This window comes from Pseudophryne corroboree, chromosome 4, assembly GCF_028390025.1.
Source record: "Pseudophryne corroboree isolate aPseCor3 chromosome 4, aPseCor3.hap2, whole genome shotgun sequence".
NCBI lineage: Eukaryota > Metazoa > Chordata > Amphibia > Anura > Myobatrachidae > Pseudophryne > Pseudophryne corroboree.
Genome location: NC_086447.1, coordinates 198,951,627 through 198,970,510, shown reverse-complemented (window position 1 = coordinate 198,970,510; position 18,884 = coordinate 198,951,627). Strand labels below are relative to the sequence as shown.

The following is an 18,884-nucleotide window of genomic DNA, read 5'->3' as shown; positions in this document are numbered from 1 at the left end:
CTTAAGATATGATGGAATTCCTTGTATACAAGGATTGATCAGGGAGTCAATGTAAATGGATACTGGTTGGTATAATGACCCACATGACGACACTATTGGGCGGCCCGGGGGAGGATTCAGACCTTTATGTATTTTAGGTACAACATAAAATAATGGTGTTATGGGGTGTTCGACTGTCAGGGCCCCGCATAGAACTGGTGAAATTACAGAATTAACCTTTGCCTGATTCAGGATGTTATCTAATTCAGCCTTATATCTATAAGTTGGATCACCAACTAAATGTTGATATGTGGTTATATCCTGCAGTTGTCTATCACACTCCTTTTTATAATCCACAAGGTCTTGAACCACCACAGCGCCGCCTTTGTCCGCCGGCCGTATTATTATGTCCTTGCGTTTACTTAAAGCTTCCACCGCCAGACATTCCTCTCTTGACATATTGTTATGGTAGTCAGTTCGTTTGGCCATATTGAATCCCTCGGTTTCCATTAGCCTGGTAAAGGTTCTAATAGACGGATTGTGGTTAGGGGGATCAAATCTTGACCTAGGTAGGATCCTGGATAGTTGGTGCGGGATGTCATCACTCTTATTGCTTTTATAGTTCTCAGGTGGTGCTCGTGAGACGTAATCCTTGACACGTAGTGATCTATTTAGGCGATATGTGTCCAATTTCCATTGGAAGGGATCCATTCTAGTCGAAGGCACAAATGATAAGCCTTTGGATAAAACTTGAGTTTCTGTAGTCGTTAGTGTGGCTGATGACAGGTTGAACACTAGGTGTTCTACTTTCTTGGGGGTCTTGGAGGTCTTGTTGAAGATCCTCTCGTTCTGCCGCGACCGCCTCGTCGGCCTCTTCCTCTGGTTGGGGGAGCATATAGTGTGGATCGTGTTTGTAACCCCAAAGGGTGAGAGGCTTCAGATGTGGCCTGATTATCAGTGTCGCTCTGTGATGTACTAGATTCACCTGTGTTACTATATTTAGTGTAATTGCCCCGTCTCCTGGGGTAATTAGGTCTGTCTCTATTGAAGCTGTTGCTAGACAGCCATGGATATACCCGTCTCAACTCATAGTCTTGCTGGACTTTCTGGAGTTTTTCTTTTTTGAAGGCTATCAGGTCTTTTTTGTATCGGTCCATTTGTGTGGTTAATTTGGTGCGCCATGCTCCATCATCTCCTTCCAATAGGATGGTCTTATTGGTCTCTTCAAAGACGGTGATTTTTTGTTTAATCACTCCTAACTCCCTCGTGGATTCCTCTATTACTAATAGTAATAGGTCCATTGAGCACTTATTCAATATAGAGATCCACCTCCTGCAAAACGCTGTATTATATCTGCCGATAGTCGGCATGTTGTGGATTCTAAAACCCCTCGGTATATGCTTATTTTTATAATAATCAGATAAGCTTATCCCATGATACAGAAAATCGCATTCTTTTTGCTTCAGCCTCAACCAGTGCTTGAATAATAACTCTGGGTCTGCTGAATGCGGGTCATCCTCCAGGCCTTCTTTATAGAGGATAGCCTCAGCTTCAGCATCAGAAAAGCTAAAGGACTCCTTGGCCTCCAAGTAGGACAAGTCTTGTATCTGTTCCAAATCTGCTGCAGCAGTAGCCATGGTATATATGTATTGCCGCGGCTTGTAACAGACGGTAGTACTGCTAACACCTTTATACTGTGATCCGACAGTACTTCAGTAAAAAACATGCACACAATGAATAATCCATGTCCTGCCTTTAGTGCATATAGTGCCCTGGGTGCCTTGACTGAACCTTTGAATCCAATAGCATATGCGTGTGCTAGTTTCAAAAGGTACCTTATAATGTCCCAGATGTCCGGCACTCCTGGTGGGGTCTGGTGTAACTTGCTGCGGTGCCAACCGTGAGCTTGCACGCTCCGTACATGTAGTGTGGGTATCGGCGTCACTCAGCAGACTTGTATGGTAGTTTAAAAGATGCCTTTATTTACACCTACGTTTCGGGCATACACCCGTCGTCAGGGCAGGACTCACAAACATTAAACAAGCACAGTACAAAATATATACACCCAAGACAACACTGAATTAAAACATAAGTGTGCTCACCTGCTTCAGCAGTGTCCGGCTCCACCAGGTCCACGCGTCTATGAAAGCCGTCGCGGAGCTCTGACGTCACCCCACCCTGCCGAGCAGGTCAGCCCCTGGTTACACAGTTGCTACAACAACTCTTCACATTAAAAACGGATCTCAGTACTAAGCATGAATACATCCTGCTGCCACATACTGCTGCATACTGACCATGTCTTAAGTCACATAATGCAAATACTACATAACTCATACAGTGCTATGCAATACTGATATTATTAAAGAATTAGATTTATATATATTTGCAGCATTTTGGAAACTATATATGGAGTGGATTATAGATAACATTGGAGCCCCAATGTTTCGTTTAAGCCCCTAGGGGCTATGGTGTCCAATATGAAAATCCACTTGCTCTCACGTTGTAAAAGCATTTTAGCCCTATCTCCTCCACGCCTTGGTGCCGGTACATGATCTATTATGATGGATCTCAATGAAGCTACACTATGTTTCAGCTTCAAGCAGTGTCGTGCGACCGGTTGGTCACTACGGCCTGATTCTAACGCTTGCCTAATGGACATCCTATGCATGGCCATCCGTTCACGGAACTGGCGCTGGGTTTTCCCCACATAGGATAGTCCACAAGGACATGTCAACATGTAAACTATATATATTGCGCATGTAACTAGGCATTAAACGAGTGTTTTTAAATCTAGGGAGGTCCGGCTAAACTCACATTTAACATCAGTAAGGACAGTATACAGTATCTAGATGTGAATATACAGTTAAGTAACCAGCAGATTCAGACTAGCTTATACAGAAAAAGCACTGATAGAAACAACTTGTTACGTAATGAAAGTTTCCACCCCCTACCTTTACGTAAAAGCTTACCTTATTCCCAATTATTGAGAGCAAAGCGCATAACATCAGACCCGTTACAAGTGGAGCCGGCTTTGGATCAGATGATACAAAGATTCCACGAACGGGGTTATGACAAGAGGGAATTAGCTAAGCACAAACAAAAAGTGATGGGATTGTCACGGGAAGCCTTATTGACCCCGAAAGTTAAAAAAGATTTGCCCAACACTGTTATTCCATGGGTTAACAGGTACACCACATATAGTAATGATTTGACCAGGAAAGCCAAGCAGTGGTGGCCTATGATCAATTCAGATAAGGACCTCCCTAGATTTAAAAACACTCGTTTAATGCCTAGTTACATGCGCAATAAAAACCTGAAAGATAAATTAGTCAAGTTGGATATCACAGGCATGGATAACGAGCGCCCAGCTCACTTTTTGACACGTAAGCCAGGATGTTACAGGTGTCTGGGCTGCACAACGTGCAGCTCATTGACAGCTAATAGCACATTCAATCACCCACACACTGGCAAAAAATGTCAGATTAAATTTCCTGTCACATGTACTACAACATATATAGTTTACATGTTGACATGTCCTTGTGGACTATCCTATGTGGGGAAAACCCAGCGCCAGTTCCGTGAACGGATGGCCATGCATAGGATGTCCATTAGGCAAGCGTTAGAATCAGGCCGTAGTGACCAACCGGTCGCACGACACTGCTTGAAGCTGAAACATAGTGTAGCTTCATTGAGATCCATCATAATAGATCATGTACCGGCACCAAGGCGTGGAGGAGATAGGGCTAAAATGCTTTTACAACGTGAGAGCAAGTGGATTTTCATATTGGACACCATAGCCCCTAGGGGCTTAAACGAAACATTGGGGCTCCAATGTTATCTATAATCCACTCCATATATAGTTTCCAAAATGCTGCAAATATATATAAATCTAATTCTTTAATAATATCAGTATTGCATAGCACTGTATGAGTTATGTAGTATTTGCATTATGTGACTTAAGACATGGTCAGTATGCAGCAGTATGTGGCAGCAGGATGTATTCATGCTTAGTACTGAGATCCGTTTTTAATGTGAAGAGTTGTTGTAGCAACTGTGTAACCAGGGGCTGACCTGCTCGGCAGGGTGGGGTGACGTCAGAGCTCCGCGACGGCTTTCATAGACGCGTGGACCTGGTGGAGCCGGACACTGCTAAAGCAGGTGAGCACACTTATGTTTTAATTCAGTGTTGTCTTGGGTGTATATATTTTGTACTGTGCTTGTTTAATGTTTGTGAGTCCTGCCCTGACGACGGGTGTATGCCCGAAACGTAGGTGTAAATAAAGGCATCTTTTAAACTACCATACAAGTCTGCTGAGTGACGCCGATACCCACACTACATATATATATATATATATATATATATATATATATATATATATTGTTAATGTTACTAGTAGCTCGTTTATCAAAGCCAATCTATATTGCCATGTAATGTTTGGGTCATTCCATGTCAGTTCAACCAGGGGTGTCCACCACCCATCTCAGATTTCTACGATATTTTTTTTTAGTTAAGAGAGGATGTCAAAACAAACATGAGGCAGATAAAGTGATTTGGTTTGGATTTTTGGATTTGGGAGGAAAAGTTACCTAAGAGGTCCAAATTTTGTGGTGATCCCTTAATAGACACCAGTGATACTTCAAATAAACTGGATTAAGAAGCCGCGATTAGTAAATTATTTTATAAATTTTAAAAATCAATATGTAATCAACTAATTGTCAGACAGTTAAGAAATTTGGCAGAAATAGTTGTTTTGACATCCTCTCTTAACTAAATTTTTTTTGTAAAAATCCGAGATGGGTGGTGGACAATGATTTTTTTTTGGAGGTGATCTGATGTGGAATGACCCATTTGTTAGTAAATAGAGGGATTTACAGTTGTATCACACCATGGGGGGTAATCAATTACCCGTGGCAAAACATCGGGGACAGGGTGCACTAAGAAGGCGGAACATTCCGCCACACATCGTATCGGCGTCACAGTGGTACTAATCACATATTCACTAACATACGCGATTCATACAGCAAAAGACAGCTCTCCTGATAAGAGCTGTCCTTTGCGATGAGCGCCAGTCACTGGACTTCCGGGTATCGGGCCCAGGAGTCCATCTGCACATGTGTAGAGTGACGTGGCAGTCAAGGGGGATGCTGGGAGGGATCTGACAGGCTTCTATAGGGTAATGCTAGCATCAGAGCTGTAACCAGACATTTTGGTGCCCTGTGCCAGAAAGTGAATTGGTGACCCCCTTACCATATTTAAAATAGGGACAGTGCCCCAAAATAGGGGTGTGGCTTCATGGGGAAGGGGCATGGCTATATAATAGTACCAATTCACATTACACTACACTACACAGTGGTGTGTTATTTGGTTGGTCTTCAGTATGCCGGCTGTCGGGATCCCGGCGCACAGTATACCGGCGCCGGAATCCCGACAGCCGGCATACCGACACTTATTCTCCCTCGTGGGGGTCCACGACCCCCCTGGAGGGAGAATAAAATAGCGTGGCGCGTGTAGCACGCCACCTTGCCCGCAGCGAGCCCGCAAGGGGCTCATTTGCGCTCACCACACTGTCGGTATGCCGGCAGTCGGGCTCCCGGCGCCGGTATGCTGGTCGCCGGGAGCCCGACCGCCGGCATACCATACTACACCCGTGTTATTTACATCACATCACACTTATTTGCATTACATGCCACTTATAAACATTGCACCAGGTAGAGCACGTTATACACATTACGCCAGGTAGAGCCCCTTAAACACATTGCACCAGGCAGAGCACTTATACACACTGCCAGGTACAGCATGTTATACACATTACGCCAGATAGAGCCCCTTACACACATTACACCAGGTAGAGAATGTTATACACATTGCGCCTGGTAGAGCCCCTTTATACACATTGTACCAGTTAGAGCCACTTAAACACATTATGCCAGGCAGAGCCCCTTAGACACATTGTGCCAGGTAAAGCCCTTAGACACATTGCGCCAGGTAGAGCCCTTAGACACATTATGCTAGGCAGGGCCTCTTAGACACATTGCGCCAGGTAGAGCCCTTAGACACATTATGCTAGGCAGGGCCTCTTAGACACATTGTGCCAGGTAGAGCCCTTAGAGACATTGTGCCAGGTAGAGCCCTTAGACACATTATGCTAGGCAGGGCCTCTTAGACACATTGTGCCTGGTAGAGTCCTTAGGCACATTGTGCCATGTAGAGCCCTTATACACTTTATGCCAGGTAGAGCCCGTTAAACACTTTATGCCAGGTAGAGAGGTGAGAGAGAGAGAGAGAGAGAGAGAGAGAGAGAGGTGGGCATGGGGAGAGAGAGGGGATCATGGGGAGAGAGAGATGGGCAGCAGATGCAGGATGGTGTGAGGGAGGAGAGGCTTGCCTGCCAGTATTATCTACATCTGGGTGCCTTAACCCATTTATTTAAGATGCCCTTTCACTCTCCAAACAACCCCTTTGCCGCACAGACACACAGCTGCTGCCTGCTATCTCGGGTGCACAGAGACACTGAGTGCTCACCGTCATCCCCCCCGCCAGCACCCCTGGCATGTGAGAGACACACACAGTCAGTGGAGACAGTTACTGCCTGGCCAGCTACAATATCCTCGCCATCCTCCATGGACCTGCCACGACAAGTACCCCAGGTCTGGCTGCAGCTGCAAACACCCATCCACCCCCGGACCAACTGGTGCTGCTAAACCCCCCCTCCCCTCAGGACTTTGTGCAGCTCATCGGCGGTGTCAGAGCTGCTCTTCCTCTGTGTGCGTGCAGCCATGGCAGCGACAAGGGATGTCTCATTGCAGGTGATGCCGTGTGAAGCTGCTGTGGCCAGCTGCATTAAAACTCCAGCATCCTCCGCGCGGCTCCCTGCCAGGAGGCCCGGTGTGTACTGTGCTGCTGCTGGAGTCGAGGTGGAGAAACGTTGCTGACTGTAAAGTATATCAGCAGCATTGCGTCTAGCAGAGAGGGAGCAGGGCATGAAGCTACTATTATATATTATAGTGCCCAGCAGCAGTGCTGCAGCTGGCGGTGGCCAATCGTGGTGCGCCCACAGCATAAATGTGCTGTGTGCTAAGCACCCTCCGCCCACACCTAGTTATGGCCCTGGCTGGCATTACCCTCCGCACTGAAGCCAGTGGATAGAGGGCTTAATGCCCATGGAAATGCAGTAAAACCCCCGAAAACAGGGTTTTTACTGCACTTATCTTTTAGTGCAATCTGCCCTGGGAACGAAAGACAGATGTTTTTTGCGATTTTTGCCAATGTTTCACCAATACTTTTTTACAGGCTATACAATTAGGATTTCCCGGAAAAAAATATATATATCTCACGAAAACACCCAGCTTCAGTTAACTTGTGTGTTCTCACTGGTGCAGCATTGGGGCTGCTTTCTGGGATTTGCTTTTGCCTGCCTGAGGCAGGTAAAACAAAATCCCTGAATAGGATTATCGGGGCTAATTGAATAACTCCTGGCGAAGCAATTACCCGCGGTTAATGAACGCGGGTAATTGGCTACCACCCTAACACTATCAAGCTGTGTTAAGTTCTGAATCCATTTTGCTTGGCTGGGTCATTATCTGACACAAGTGGTTTCCATGCTGTGCAACTCCTGCTGCTGTCACATTTGTGGCACCTTACCAAACTTGAATTTCTAGCTTTTTAACAACACCTTAATAACCATGTTCTTTTTTTAACAATACAAGGTAGTGATGCTGTACTACTACTTACATTTCCACTAGTTGCCTGGGGATGCGTGGTATGCAAAACAGAACTAGAAATGCACAGTAATACATTTATGCCGATCCTTTAATACCTATATAAGTAAAGGTCCTTTAATGTATGAGGGGAGATTTATAGATTTTAAGGCTTAAGCATAATATTGAAATAAAAAAAAGCTAATTTTAGGGACCTGTTTATTAAGCCTACAACAATGCAGAATCTACGGATTCTGCATGGTCTAAGCATCAGAGAAAATTAAGAAAAACCTAGACAAACTAAAGCAGAGCTCAACAGTCCCCATAATTCTCACTGCACCAGTTTATCAAGCTCTCAATAGCATCTGCAGCTTGGACTGATAATTAACATTGTCTGAATATTTTGTATATAATAAAGATGGTAATGAGGCATCTTATATTTTTTGCATACGGCACTCACAAAAACTTCCTGCTGTAGTTCAGTTATAAAGTGATTAAGCATTTACTGTTCCTTCATGACAAACAAGTATTTGAATCGCTGTGATACATATTCTATTAAAATAAAAACTTTTTCTTTTTTTTTCAGCATTAATGTTTTATGATCATTAATTTATTTTTAAATCACCATGGACTGGTCTGGTGCAGCATTAACACGGGTCCAGGCCAGTACTGCACAATCATTTTTTGATAAATCCAAGTGATTTATTTATTTCTGTTACTGCTGTGATATATTCGTTGCTTTGATTGGGTTGTTGTGGAAAACCGGAGATGAATTCCTTGTATATGTTTGTATACTTGGCCAATCAAACCGATTCTGATTCTCCTTTGAAAACAATTCATAACATGTTTTTTTTTTTTTTATTAATATAATTTAAAAAGTATTTCTTTTAAATATTGAAATATTTTATTAAGCACATATGCAGAATGGATCTCCTTGTCAAAAACTGGAGGGGAGAGGGTTAGGGGGGCAGTGGGGTGCCGCGGTTGCATGTGATCTGACGATGCCAGTTAAGTGGTTAAAGCTACACTCTTCAGACTGCAATCAATGATTACACAGTTGCTAAGATCAGTTAAAAACCTCAGATCCCGGAAGAGTTCAAACCTGCACTGAGATCGATGGTGATATCCATGTTATAGAATCCATCAATTGTGAGTTACCATGGTGACTCAAAATCAATCACTAAAGCTGGACATAGACCTAAACATTATCTAACCATCCAACTAGTTGGCTGGTTGGAACAAAAATCTGGTAATGTATGGGAGCAAATTACACTCAATTCCAAACACTGGAAAACAGACACACACAAAAAACAGTCATTCAGACAAATTGGTTAAATATGCTTGATTTAATCAATTTTTCTGAACTACCGTTTATGTCCATGTTTTCAAGCAAATTGTCGATTGTAATTTGCTTTTTATACATTACCAGATTTTTGTTTCAGCCCACCATCTACACCATCAAGTCACATTATCATGACCACCAGCTAATAGCCAGAGTAATCGCCGGGTGGAGTACGGACAGCAGCTAGACGGGCTGAACTGTAGTTTTAGACACACGTCTGGTAGCCCCCAGGTTCATTCTGACGGTGAGCTGCTTCACTGTAGAGTGTTGGTCATCCCTTGCGCACCTTCATAGCCGACGTTCACTTCGCACATCAATGGCACGTGGAGCTCCACAGTTTCCATGTCGGTAATTTGCAATGGTGCCATTTGTCCAGTCACTATGCACCTTCACTACAGCAGCACGCCAACAGTTCACAAACTGCTCTGTTTCTGAAATACTGCCAGCCGATAATCAGCCCTTTTTGCAACTCGGATAAATTGCCCTTTTTACCCATAACAGCAACGAGTGATATGTATGCAGACGGCCTATTGCACACCTTGTATACCTACCAAGCAGGTGCACAACATGTGACTTACTTCATGGCTACGTGCTGCCGATGTCAAATGTAGGAGGTGGTCATAATAATGTGACTCGACCGTGTGGTTGGATGGCTGGACAGATAATCTTAAGGTGCATGGTCAGCTTTAAACCAATGGACACACCGTATGTTGGGGCCAAACAGAAACTCTTCAATTATTTCAGATATATTATTTACTTAGTTATACAATATATTAGTAAAAATAGATTTGACAGAACCGCCACCCCCCCCCCCCCCCCCCAAAAAAAAAAACCACACACATAAAAATCCTACAAACTGTAATGTGGCATTATAAAACAATACATATATAATGGACAATTGAATAAGGATCTAATGAGGATGTAATAATAACAAAATAACAGTAATGATCAAATATTTACTTTGCTCCCCATCTTATATCATTCAGGAAACCATTCTTATTTTAGATGCTAGCATAGGTAGAGGTAGATAGGGATGGGATCCCTGTGGCATAGAGGAAACATATTGCAAAGGGGATGAAATATCATTGTAAAGAAAACAATAGGTGGAGTAATAATTAGAAAACGATATATATATATATATCTATATATCTATATATATATATATATATATATATATATATATATACAAACGCTGCAACAAGACTGTACAGTATGGCTGACGGTGAAGTTGGACATACAGCTGTGTCATTCTCAGTGTTATCCTTTATGTGTGGACATCAGCAGTGTCACTTCTGTAAGTATTTATCAAAGCATGGAGAGAGATATAGTAGAAGGGAATAAAGCACTAACCAATCAGCTTCTAAGGCTGGTCACGCACTACAATGATCTGGGATCGTGGCCGACAGCACGATCGACGAAACATGATGTTGGTCGGTGGTACACACTGAATCGCGCTGTATCGTTCATGGCCGCATTCATGTCGGCCGCCGGGTTATCCCATCTGCTGTGCAGCACAGCAGATGGGACGACGGACGAGTTGGCGGGCAGAAGCATGCAGTAGTGGGTACACACTACCCAATGTGCACGACACATTGGTCCGATTCGCTGGATCGGACGACATATCACATAGTGTGTTCCCTGCCTTTACTTTAATTTTTCAAACACGGCCTGTATAACAAGTGATTCTAATAGTTTCCCCAAATGATATAACTGCACAAGTTCCACTTACTTCAGTTAGGCCAATTTATAGCACTAGTAATTATTCACACTTCCACAGCTTTCACACTGGGGGGGAGGGGGGGGGGGGGTAGATTTACTAAAGCATCTACAACAAACAAATGGTGATGGTGCCCATAGCAACCAATGAGATTCTGTTTATCATTTTCTAGAATGCAATAGAGAAAAGATAGCTAGAATCTGACTGGTTGCTATAGGCAACACCATCACTTGTCAGTTTCCAAAACTTTATTAAATCTACCCCTGAGACTTTTGAAAAGAAAACCTTGATAGATACTTACAAGACCAGTAAATAAATGTTACAGGTAACATAATACTTATATTAGTGTCTGCTTTGTAAACGCTGATGACAGCAGGGCGCTCGCTGAGAAAATTGAGAGTAATCATCACCTTGACGTTACAGAGTATCCACCCAAATAAAAAATGTCTAGGCCCATTAATAACACAGACATAATGATGCCAACTGGCCAGGATCATGTGACCACAGGAACAGAGACCATTAGTCATTCGCTATTACAGTACTTGTCTGTATTATAAATTGATTGGTAGGGTCAGAGCAGTTAACCTAAATTTCTCTATCGTCCTAGTGGATGCTGGGGTTCCTGAAAGGACCATGGGGAATAGCGGCTCCGCAGGAGACAGGGCACAAAAAGTAAAGCTTTAGGATCAGGTGGTGTGCACTGGCTCCTCCCCCTATGACCCTCCTCCAAGCCTCAGTTAGATTTTTGTGCCCGGCCGAGAAGGGTGCAATCTAGGTGGCTCTCCTAAAGAGCTGCTTAGAAAAGTTTAGCTTAGGTTTTTTATTTTACAGTGAGTCCTGCTGGCAACAGGATCACTGCAACGAGGGACTTAGGGGAGAAGAAGTGAACTCACCTGCGTGCAGGATGGATTGGCTTCTTGGCTACTGGACATTAGCTCCAGAGGGACGATCACAGGTACAGCCTGGATGGTCACCGGAGCCTCGCCGCCGGCCCCCTTGCAGATGCTGAAACGAGAAGAGGTCCAGAATCGGCGGCAGAAGACTCCTCAGTCTTCTTAAGGTAGCGCACAGCACTGCAGCTGTGCGCCATTTTCCTCTCAGCACACTTCACACGGCAGTCACTGAGGGTGCAGGGCGCTGGGAGGGGGGCGCCCTGGGAGGCAAATGAAAACCTTTTTTGGCTAAAAATACCTCACATATAGCCTCCGGGGGCTATATGGAGATATTTAACCCCTGCCAGAATCCGTTAAGAGCGGGAGACGAGGCCGCCGAAAAAGGGGCGGGGCCTATCTCCTCAGCACACAGCGCCATTTTCCCTCACAGAAAGGCTGGAGGGAAGGCTCCCAGGCTCTCCCCTGCACTGCACTACAGAAAGAGGGTTAAAACAGAGAGGGGGCACTAATTTGGCGTTAGAAATATATAAAAAAGATGCTATAAGGGAAAACACTTATATAAAGTTGTCCCTATATAATTATAGCGTTTTTGGTGTGTGCTGGCAAACTCTCCCTCTGTCTCTCCAAAGGGCTAGTAGGTCCTGTCCTCTATCAGAGCATTCCCTGTGTGTGTGCTGTGTGTCGGTACGTGTGTGTCGACATGTATGAGGACGATGTTGGTGAGGAGGCGGAGCAATTGCCTGTAATGGTGATGTCACTCTCTAGGGAGTCGACACCGGAATGGATGGCTTATTTAGGGAATTACGTGATAATGTCAACACGCGCCAAGGTCGGTTGACGACATGAGACGGCCGACAAACAATTAGTACCGGTCCAGACGTCTCAAAAACACCGTCAGGGGTTTTAAAACGCCCGTTTACTTTAGTCGGTCGACACAGACACAGACAGGGACACTGAATCCAGTGTCGACGGTGAATAAACAAACGTATTCCTTATTAGGGCCACACGTTAAGGGCAATGAAGGAGGTGTTACATATTTCTGATACTACAAGTACCACAAAAGAGGGTATTATGTGGGATGTGAAAAAACTACCGTAGTTTTTCCTGAATCAGATAAATTAAATGAAGTGTGTGATGATGCGTGGGTTCCCCCCGATAGAAAATATGGGCGGTATACCCTTTCCCGCCAGAAGTTAGGGCGCGTTGGGAAACACCCCTTAGGGTGGATAAGGCGCTCACACGCTTATCAGAACAAGTGGCGGTACCGTCTATAGATAGGGCCGTCCTCAAGGAGCCAGCTGACAGGAGGCTGGAAAAATATCATAAAAAGTATATACACACATACTGGTGTTATACTGCGACCAGCGATCGCCTCAGCCTGGATGTGCAGAGCTGGGGTGGCTTGGTCGGATTCCCTGACTAAAAATATTGATACCCTTGACAGGGACAGTATTTTATTGACTATAGAGCATTTAAAGGATGTATTTCTATATATGCGAGATGCACAGAGGGATATTTGCACTCTGGCATCAAGAGTAAGTGCGATGTCCATATCTGCCAGAAGATGTTTATGGACACGACAGTGGTCAGGTGATGCAGATTCCAAACGGCACAAAGGTGTATTGCCGTATAAAGGAAGAGGAGTTATTTGGGGTCGGTCCATCGGACCTGGTGGCCACGGCAACTGCTGGAAAATCCACCGTTTTTACCCTAAGTCACATCTCTGCAGAAAAAGACACCGTCTTTTCAGCTTCAGTCCTTTCGTCCCTATAAGAGTCATATCTGCCCAGGGATAGAGGAAAGGGAAGAAGACTGCAGCAGGCAGCCCATTCCCAGGAACAGAAGCGTTCCACCGCTTCTGACAAGCTCTCAGCATGACGCTGAGACCGTACAGGACCCCTGGATCCTACAAGTAGTATCCCAGGGGTACAGTTTGGAATGTCGAGACGTTTCCCCTGCGCAGGCTCCTGAAGTCTGCTTTACCAAGGTCTCCCTCCGACAAGGAGGCAGTATGGGAAAAAATTCACGAGCTGTATTCCCAGCAGGTGATAATTAAATTACCCCTCCTACAACAAGAAAAGGGGTATTATTCCACACTATATTGTGGTACTGAAGCCAGAAGGCTAGGTGAGACTTATTCTAAATCTAAAAAAATTTGAACACTTACAAAGGTTCAAATCAAGATGGAGTCACTCAGAGCAGTGATAACGAACCGGGATCCATGTCCCAAATTTGCCCTTATCACTAAGGGTACCTCAGGTTCGTGGTACAGAACTGTCACTATCAGTTTCAGACGCTGCCGTTTGGATTGTCTACGGCACCCCGGGTCTTTACCAAGGTAATGGCCGAAATGATGGTTCTTCTTCGAAGAAAAGGCGTCTTAATTATCCCTTACTTGGACGATCTCCTGATAAGGGCAAAGTCCAGGGAACAGTTGGAGGTCGGAGTAGCACTATCTCGGATACTGTTACAACAGCAGGGGTGGATTCTAAATATTCCAAAATCGCAGCTGATCCCGACAACAAGTCTCCTGTGCTTAGGGATGATTCTGGACACAGTCCAGAAAAAGGTGTTTCTCCCGGAAGAGAAAGCCAGGGAGTTATCCGAGCTAGTCAGGAACCTCCTAAAATCAGTGCATCATTGCACAAGGGCCATGGTAAAAAAATGGTGACTTCCTTCGAAGCAATTCCAGTCGGCAGATTTCATGCAAGAACTTTTCAGTGGGATCTGCTGGACAAATGGTCCAGATCGCATCTTCAGATGCATCAGCGGATAACCCTATATCCAAGGACAAGGGTGTCTCTCCTTTGGTGGTTACAGAGTGCTCATCTTCTAGAGGGCCGCAGATTCGGCATTCAGTTTTGGATGTTGGTGACCACGGAGGCCAGCCCGAGAGGCTGGGGAGCAGTCACACAAGGAAAAAATTTCCAGGGAGTGTGATCAAGTCTGGAGATTTTTCTCCACATAAATATAGCTAAGGGTAAATTTATAATGCTCTAAGCTTAGCAAGACCTCTGCTTCAAGGTCAGCCGGTATTGATCCAGTGGGATAAAACATCACGGCAGTCGCCCACGTAAATAGACAGGGCGGCACAAGAAGCAGGAGGGCAGTGGCAAAAACTGCAAGGACTTTTCGCTGGGCGGAAAATCATGTGATAGCACTGTCAGCAGTGTTTCATTCCGGGAATGGAAACTGGGAAGCAGACTTCCTCAGTAGGCACGACCTCCACCCGGCAGAGTGGGAACTTCATGGGGAAGTTTTCCACATAATTGTAAACCGTTGGGAATTACCAAAGGTGGACACGATGGCGTCCCGTCTGAACAAAAAACGGGACAGGTATTGCGCCAGGTTAAGAGACCCTCAGGCAATAGCTGTGGACGGTCTGGTAACACCGTGGGTGTACCAGTCGGTGTATGTGTTCCATCCTCTGCTTTTCATACCTAAGGTACTGAGAATTATAAGACGTAGAGGAGTAAGAACTATACTCATGGCTCCGGATTGGCCAAGAAGGACTTGGTACCCGGAACTTCAAGAGATGCTCACAGAGGACTTATGGCCTCTGCCGCTAAGAAGGGACTTGTTTCAGCAAGTACCATGTCTGTTCCAAGACTTACCGCAGCTGCGTTTGACGGCATGGCGGTGGAACGCCGGATCCTAAGGGAAAAGGCATTCAGGAAGAGGTCATTCCTACCCTGGTCAAAGCCAGAAAGGAGGTGACCGCACAACATTATCACCACATGTGGCGAAAATATGTTGCGTGGTGTGAGGCCAGGAAGGCCCCACGAAGAAATTTCAACTCGGTCGATTCCTGCATTTCTTGCAAACAGGAGTGTCTATGGGCCTCAAATTGGGGTCCATTAAGGTTCAAATTTCGGCCCTGTCGATTTTTCTTCCAGAAAGAATTGGCTTCAGTTCCTGAAGTCCAGAAGTTTGTCAAGGGAGTATTGCATATACAACCCCCTTTTGTGCCTCCAGTGGCACTGTGGGATCTCAACGTAGTTCTGGGATTCCTCAAAACACATTGGTTTAAAACCAGTCAAATCTGTGGATTTGAAGCATCTCACATGAAAAATGAACATGCTCTTGGACCTGGCCTGGACCAGGCGAGTGTCAAATTGGTGGTTTTTTTTTTTTTCTCAAAAAAGCCCATATCTGTTTGTCCTTTCGGACAGGGCAGAGCTGCGGACTCGTCCCCAGTTCTCTCCCTAAGGTGGTGTCAGTGTTTCACCTGAACCAGCTTATTGTGGTGTCTTGCGCCTACTAGGGACTTGGAGGACTCCAAGTTGCTAGATGTGGTCAGGGCCCTGAAAATATAGGTTCCAGGACGGCTGGAGTCAGGAAAACTGACTTGCTGTTATCCTGTATGCACCCAACAAACTGGGTGCTCTTGCTTTTAAGCAGACTTTTGCTAGTTGGATGTGTAATACAATTCAGCTTGCACATTCTGTGGCAGGCCTGCCACAGCCAAAATATGTAAATGCCCATTCCACAAGGAAGGTGGGCTCATCTTGGGCGGCTGCCCGAGGGGTCTCGGCTTTACAACTTTGCCGAGCGGCTATTTAGTCAGGGGCAAACACGTTTGTAAAATCCTACAAATTTGATACCCTGGCTAAGGAGGACCTGGAGTTCTCTCATTCGGTGCTGCAGAGTCATCCGCACTCTCCCGCCCGTTTGGGAGCTTTGGTATAATCCCCATGGTCCTTTCAGGAACCCCAGCATCCACTAGGACGATAGAGAAAATAAGAATTTACTTACCGATAATTCTATTTCTCGGAGTCCGTAGTGGATGCTGGGCGCCCATCCCAAGTGCGGATTATCTGCATTACTTGTACATAGTTACAAAAATCGGGTTATTATTGTTGTGAGCCATCTTTTCAGAGGCTCCGCTGTTATCATACTGTTAACTGGGTTCAGATCACAGGTTGTACAGTGTGATTGGTGTGGCTGGTATGAGTCTTACCCGGGATTCATAAATCCTTCCTTATTGTGTACGCTCGTCCGGGCACAGTACCTAACTGAGGCTTGGAGGAGGGTCATAGGGGGAGGAGCCAGTGCACACCACCTGATCCTAAAGCTTTACTTTTTGTGCCCTGTCTCCTGCGGAGCCGCTATTCCCCATGGTCCTTTCAGGAACCCCAGCATCCACTACGGACTCCGAGAAATAGAATTATCGGTAAGTAAATTCTTATTATTGTTTTGCAATAAGATTAAATATATACAGAACCATAAATTGATATTGAAGGTAATTAGAGAAGTAAAGGCAGAGAAGAGTTTTCTACAAAAATGCCGTTCATTATTTTTTAAAGGTTTATTCTGGGGAAAAAGGAAAATACATTTTTGTTTGCAAGCATTCTTCTCTGTATGTCAGTACAAACCAAATGTATGGCTCACAGAGGGGTATTCAGTTAGCCCTGATTTAAAAAAAAAGTTAGTTTTTTTTATAGGAGAAAAATGTTCCCTTTTCATGCTTTAATACACGGGATCCTGGATAAGTATCTGGACCCATGTGTTATTACCGGCTCTGAGGGCTGCTTATAGGGGATTATGCTTTGTGTGCCTGATGTACCCAAAGCATAATCCCCAATAAGTGCCGGGAATCTAAGTAATTGAATGGCACCCAGCAAATCAATTTCTAATTGGATACCCCCCACAAGCTGATGAAAACATTGATGATAATAATGAATAAACATTGATAAGAATGAATAAATACTACTACTACTAATAATAATAATAATAATAATAATAATAATAATAATCATCATCATCATCATCAATAGCAACAAATGCTATTTTGCATTTTCACCTTGCTTGTCATAGTACACTACATCAAAATCTCCTGATATGTGCAACATAAACTATTAAAAGTGTGTTGTTAACTATTACCACAACAATGCCCAGGCATAGTATAAACATATACACAGCAGTGCCCAGTCACTGTATGAAACACCACAGTAGGGCCCAATCACAGTATTAATTCTCACAACAGTGCCCAGTCATATTATAAACAGTGCTAAGTCATAGTATTATCACCACAGCCGTGCCCAGTGAGTGTAATATCACAATGGTGCCCAGCCAGTATAAATATACACACAGCAGTGCTAAATCACTGTATTATCACAATAGCACCCAGTCGTAATATAAATATACACAAAGCAGTGTCCAGTCACTGTAATATCACAGTAGTGCCCTGTCAGCATAAATATACACACAGAAGTGCCCAGTCAGTGTGTTAACACAACAGTGCCCTGTCATAGTATACAAACACCCCGCAGTGCCCAGTCAGTGTAATATCACAATAGTGCCCAGTAGTGTGTGTGTGTGTGTACATATCTCTCTCTTTATAATATATATATATATATATATATATATACACACATACATACACAGCAGTGCCCAGTCACTGTATTAAGTATCACAACAGTGCCCAGTCTTCACACAGCACACAAGTCCCCGTCACTTTATGACCCCACAGCAGTGCTCGCTCAGTCAGGGTGTGCAAGCCCAGACAATGAGATCTGTCAGTGATAGAACCCTGACACCACGGGCTCCTGCCACCATTGTTACTGTCACCTTGTGCTTGCCGCATTACTTTCTTTGTGACCTGTGTGAAACCGTCCGTGTTCTGTAGCAGCACTGCTGTGTAAGCACTGGTGTGTCAGCTGTGGTCGGTAGCCGCAGTATGCATGCTGTCTCTGTACTGCTGTGACTTTTGTTCCCCCTGTGCTGTACGGGGCAACCACCCTTCCAGTAACCTGACTGAGATACTGTACATCTCCCCCAACAATACCTTTCCCTGGGGCAGCGGCTGTCTGGCTCTCTCACCTGTGCTCCCGGTGACTGTGTGACGCCACTCCTGCGGTACCAAAGGTCTCCAGGTATTTGTGTGCAGTTACTTTGTACAGGGTAATGCCAATTTAAAGAGACAGTGCACACGGTGAAAGGTAACTTTACAGAGCACAACCACTCCCTATCATTTTATAAAAGGTAATGCCACATTCCTCTGTGCTATTTATGCAACCACTCCCCATTCTAGTGCTGAGAGAAGAATGTCAGCACAAACAAACACTGCAAATATGCATATATAAACAGTCACCAAAACAAATACACATCTAACCATATATTCACTCTAATAACAGCTATACAGCCACAACTTATCTAATTAACAGTGTAATTAGAGAAAGCAACATGTTGTGTAGTGTGTGAATGGCTATTTATAATAATAGAGAAAAAGGAAGAGGCTGACGTTAGCTTCTTA

At 44.6% G+C, this 18,884-nt stretch overlaps 1 protein-coding gene across 3 annotated transcripts in view; it reads right to left on the bottom strand.

Annotated features, from left to right (window-relative positions):
• NGEF (neuronal guanine nucleotide exchange factor) overlaps positions 1-18,557 on the bottom strand; it is a 216,452-nt gene extending 197,895 nt beyond the window's left edge. The window contains exon 1 of one of the 3 annotated variants that reach the window (XM_063915726.1): positions 18,452-18,557. The gene's annotated coding sequence lies outside the window, so the exon portion shown is untranslated. Of the gene's footprint in view, positions 1-18,199; positions 18,381-18,416 lie in introns of those variants that run through there. The other 2 variants (XM_063915727.1, XM_063915728.1) reach the window with 2 other exon arrangements.
• Positions 18,558-18,884: the final 327 nt, after the last annotated feature.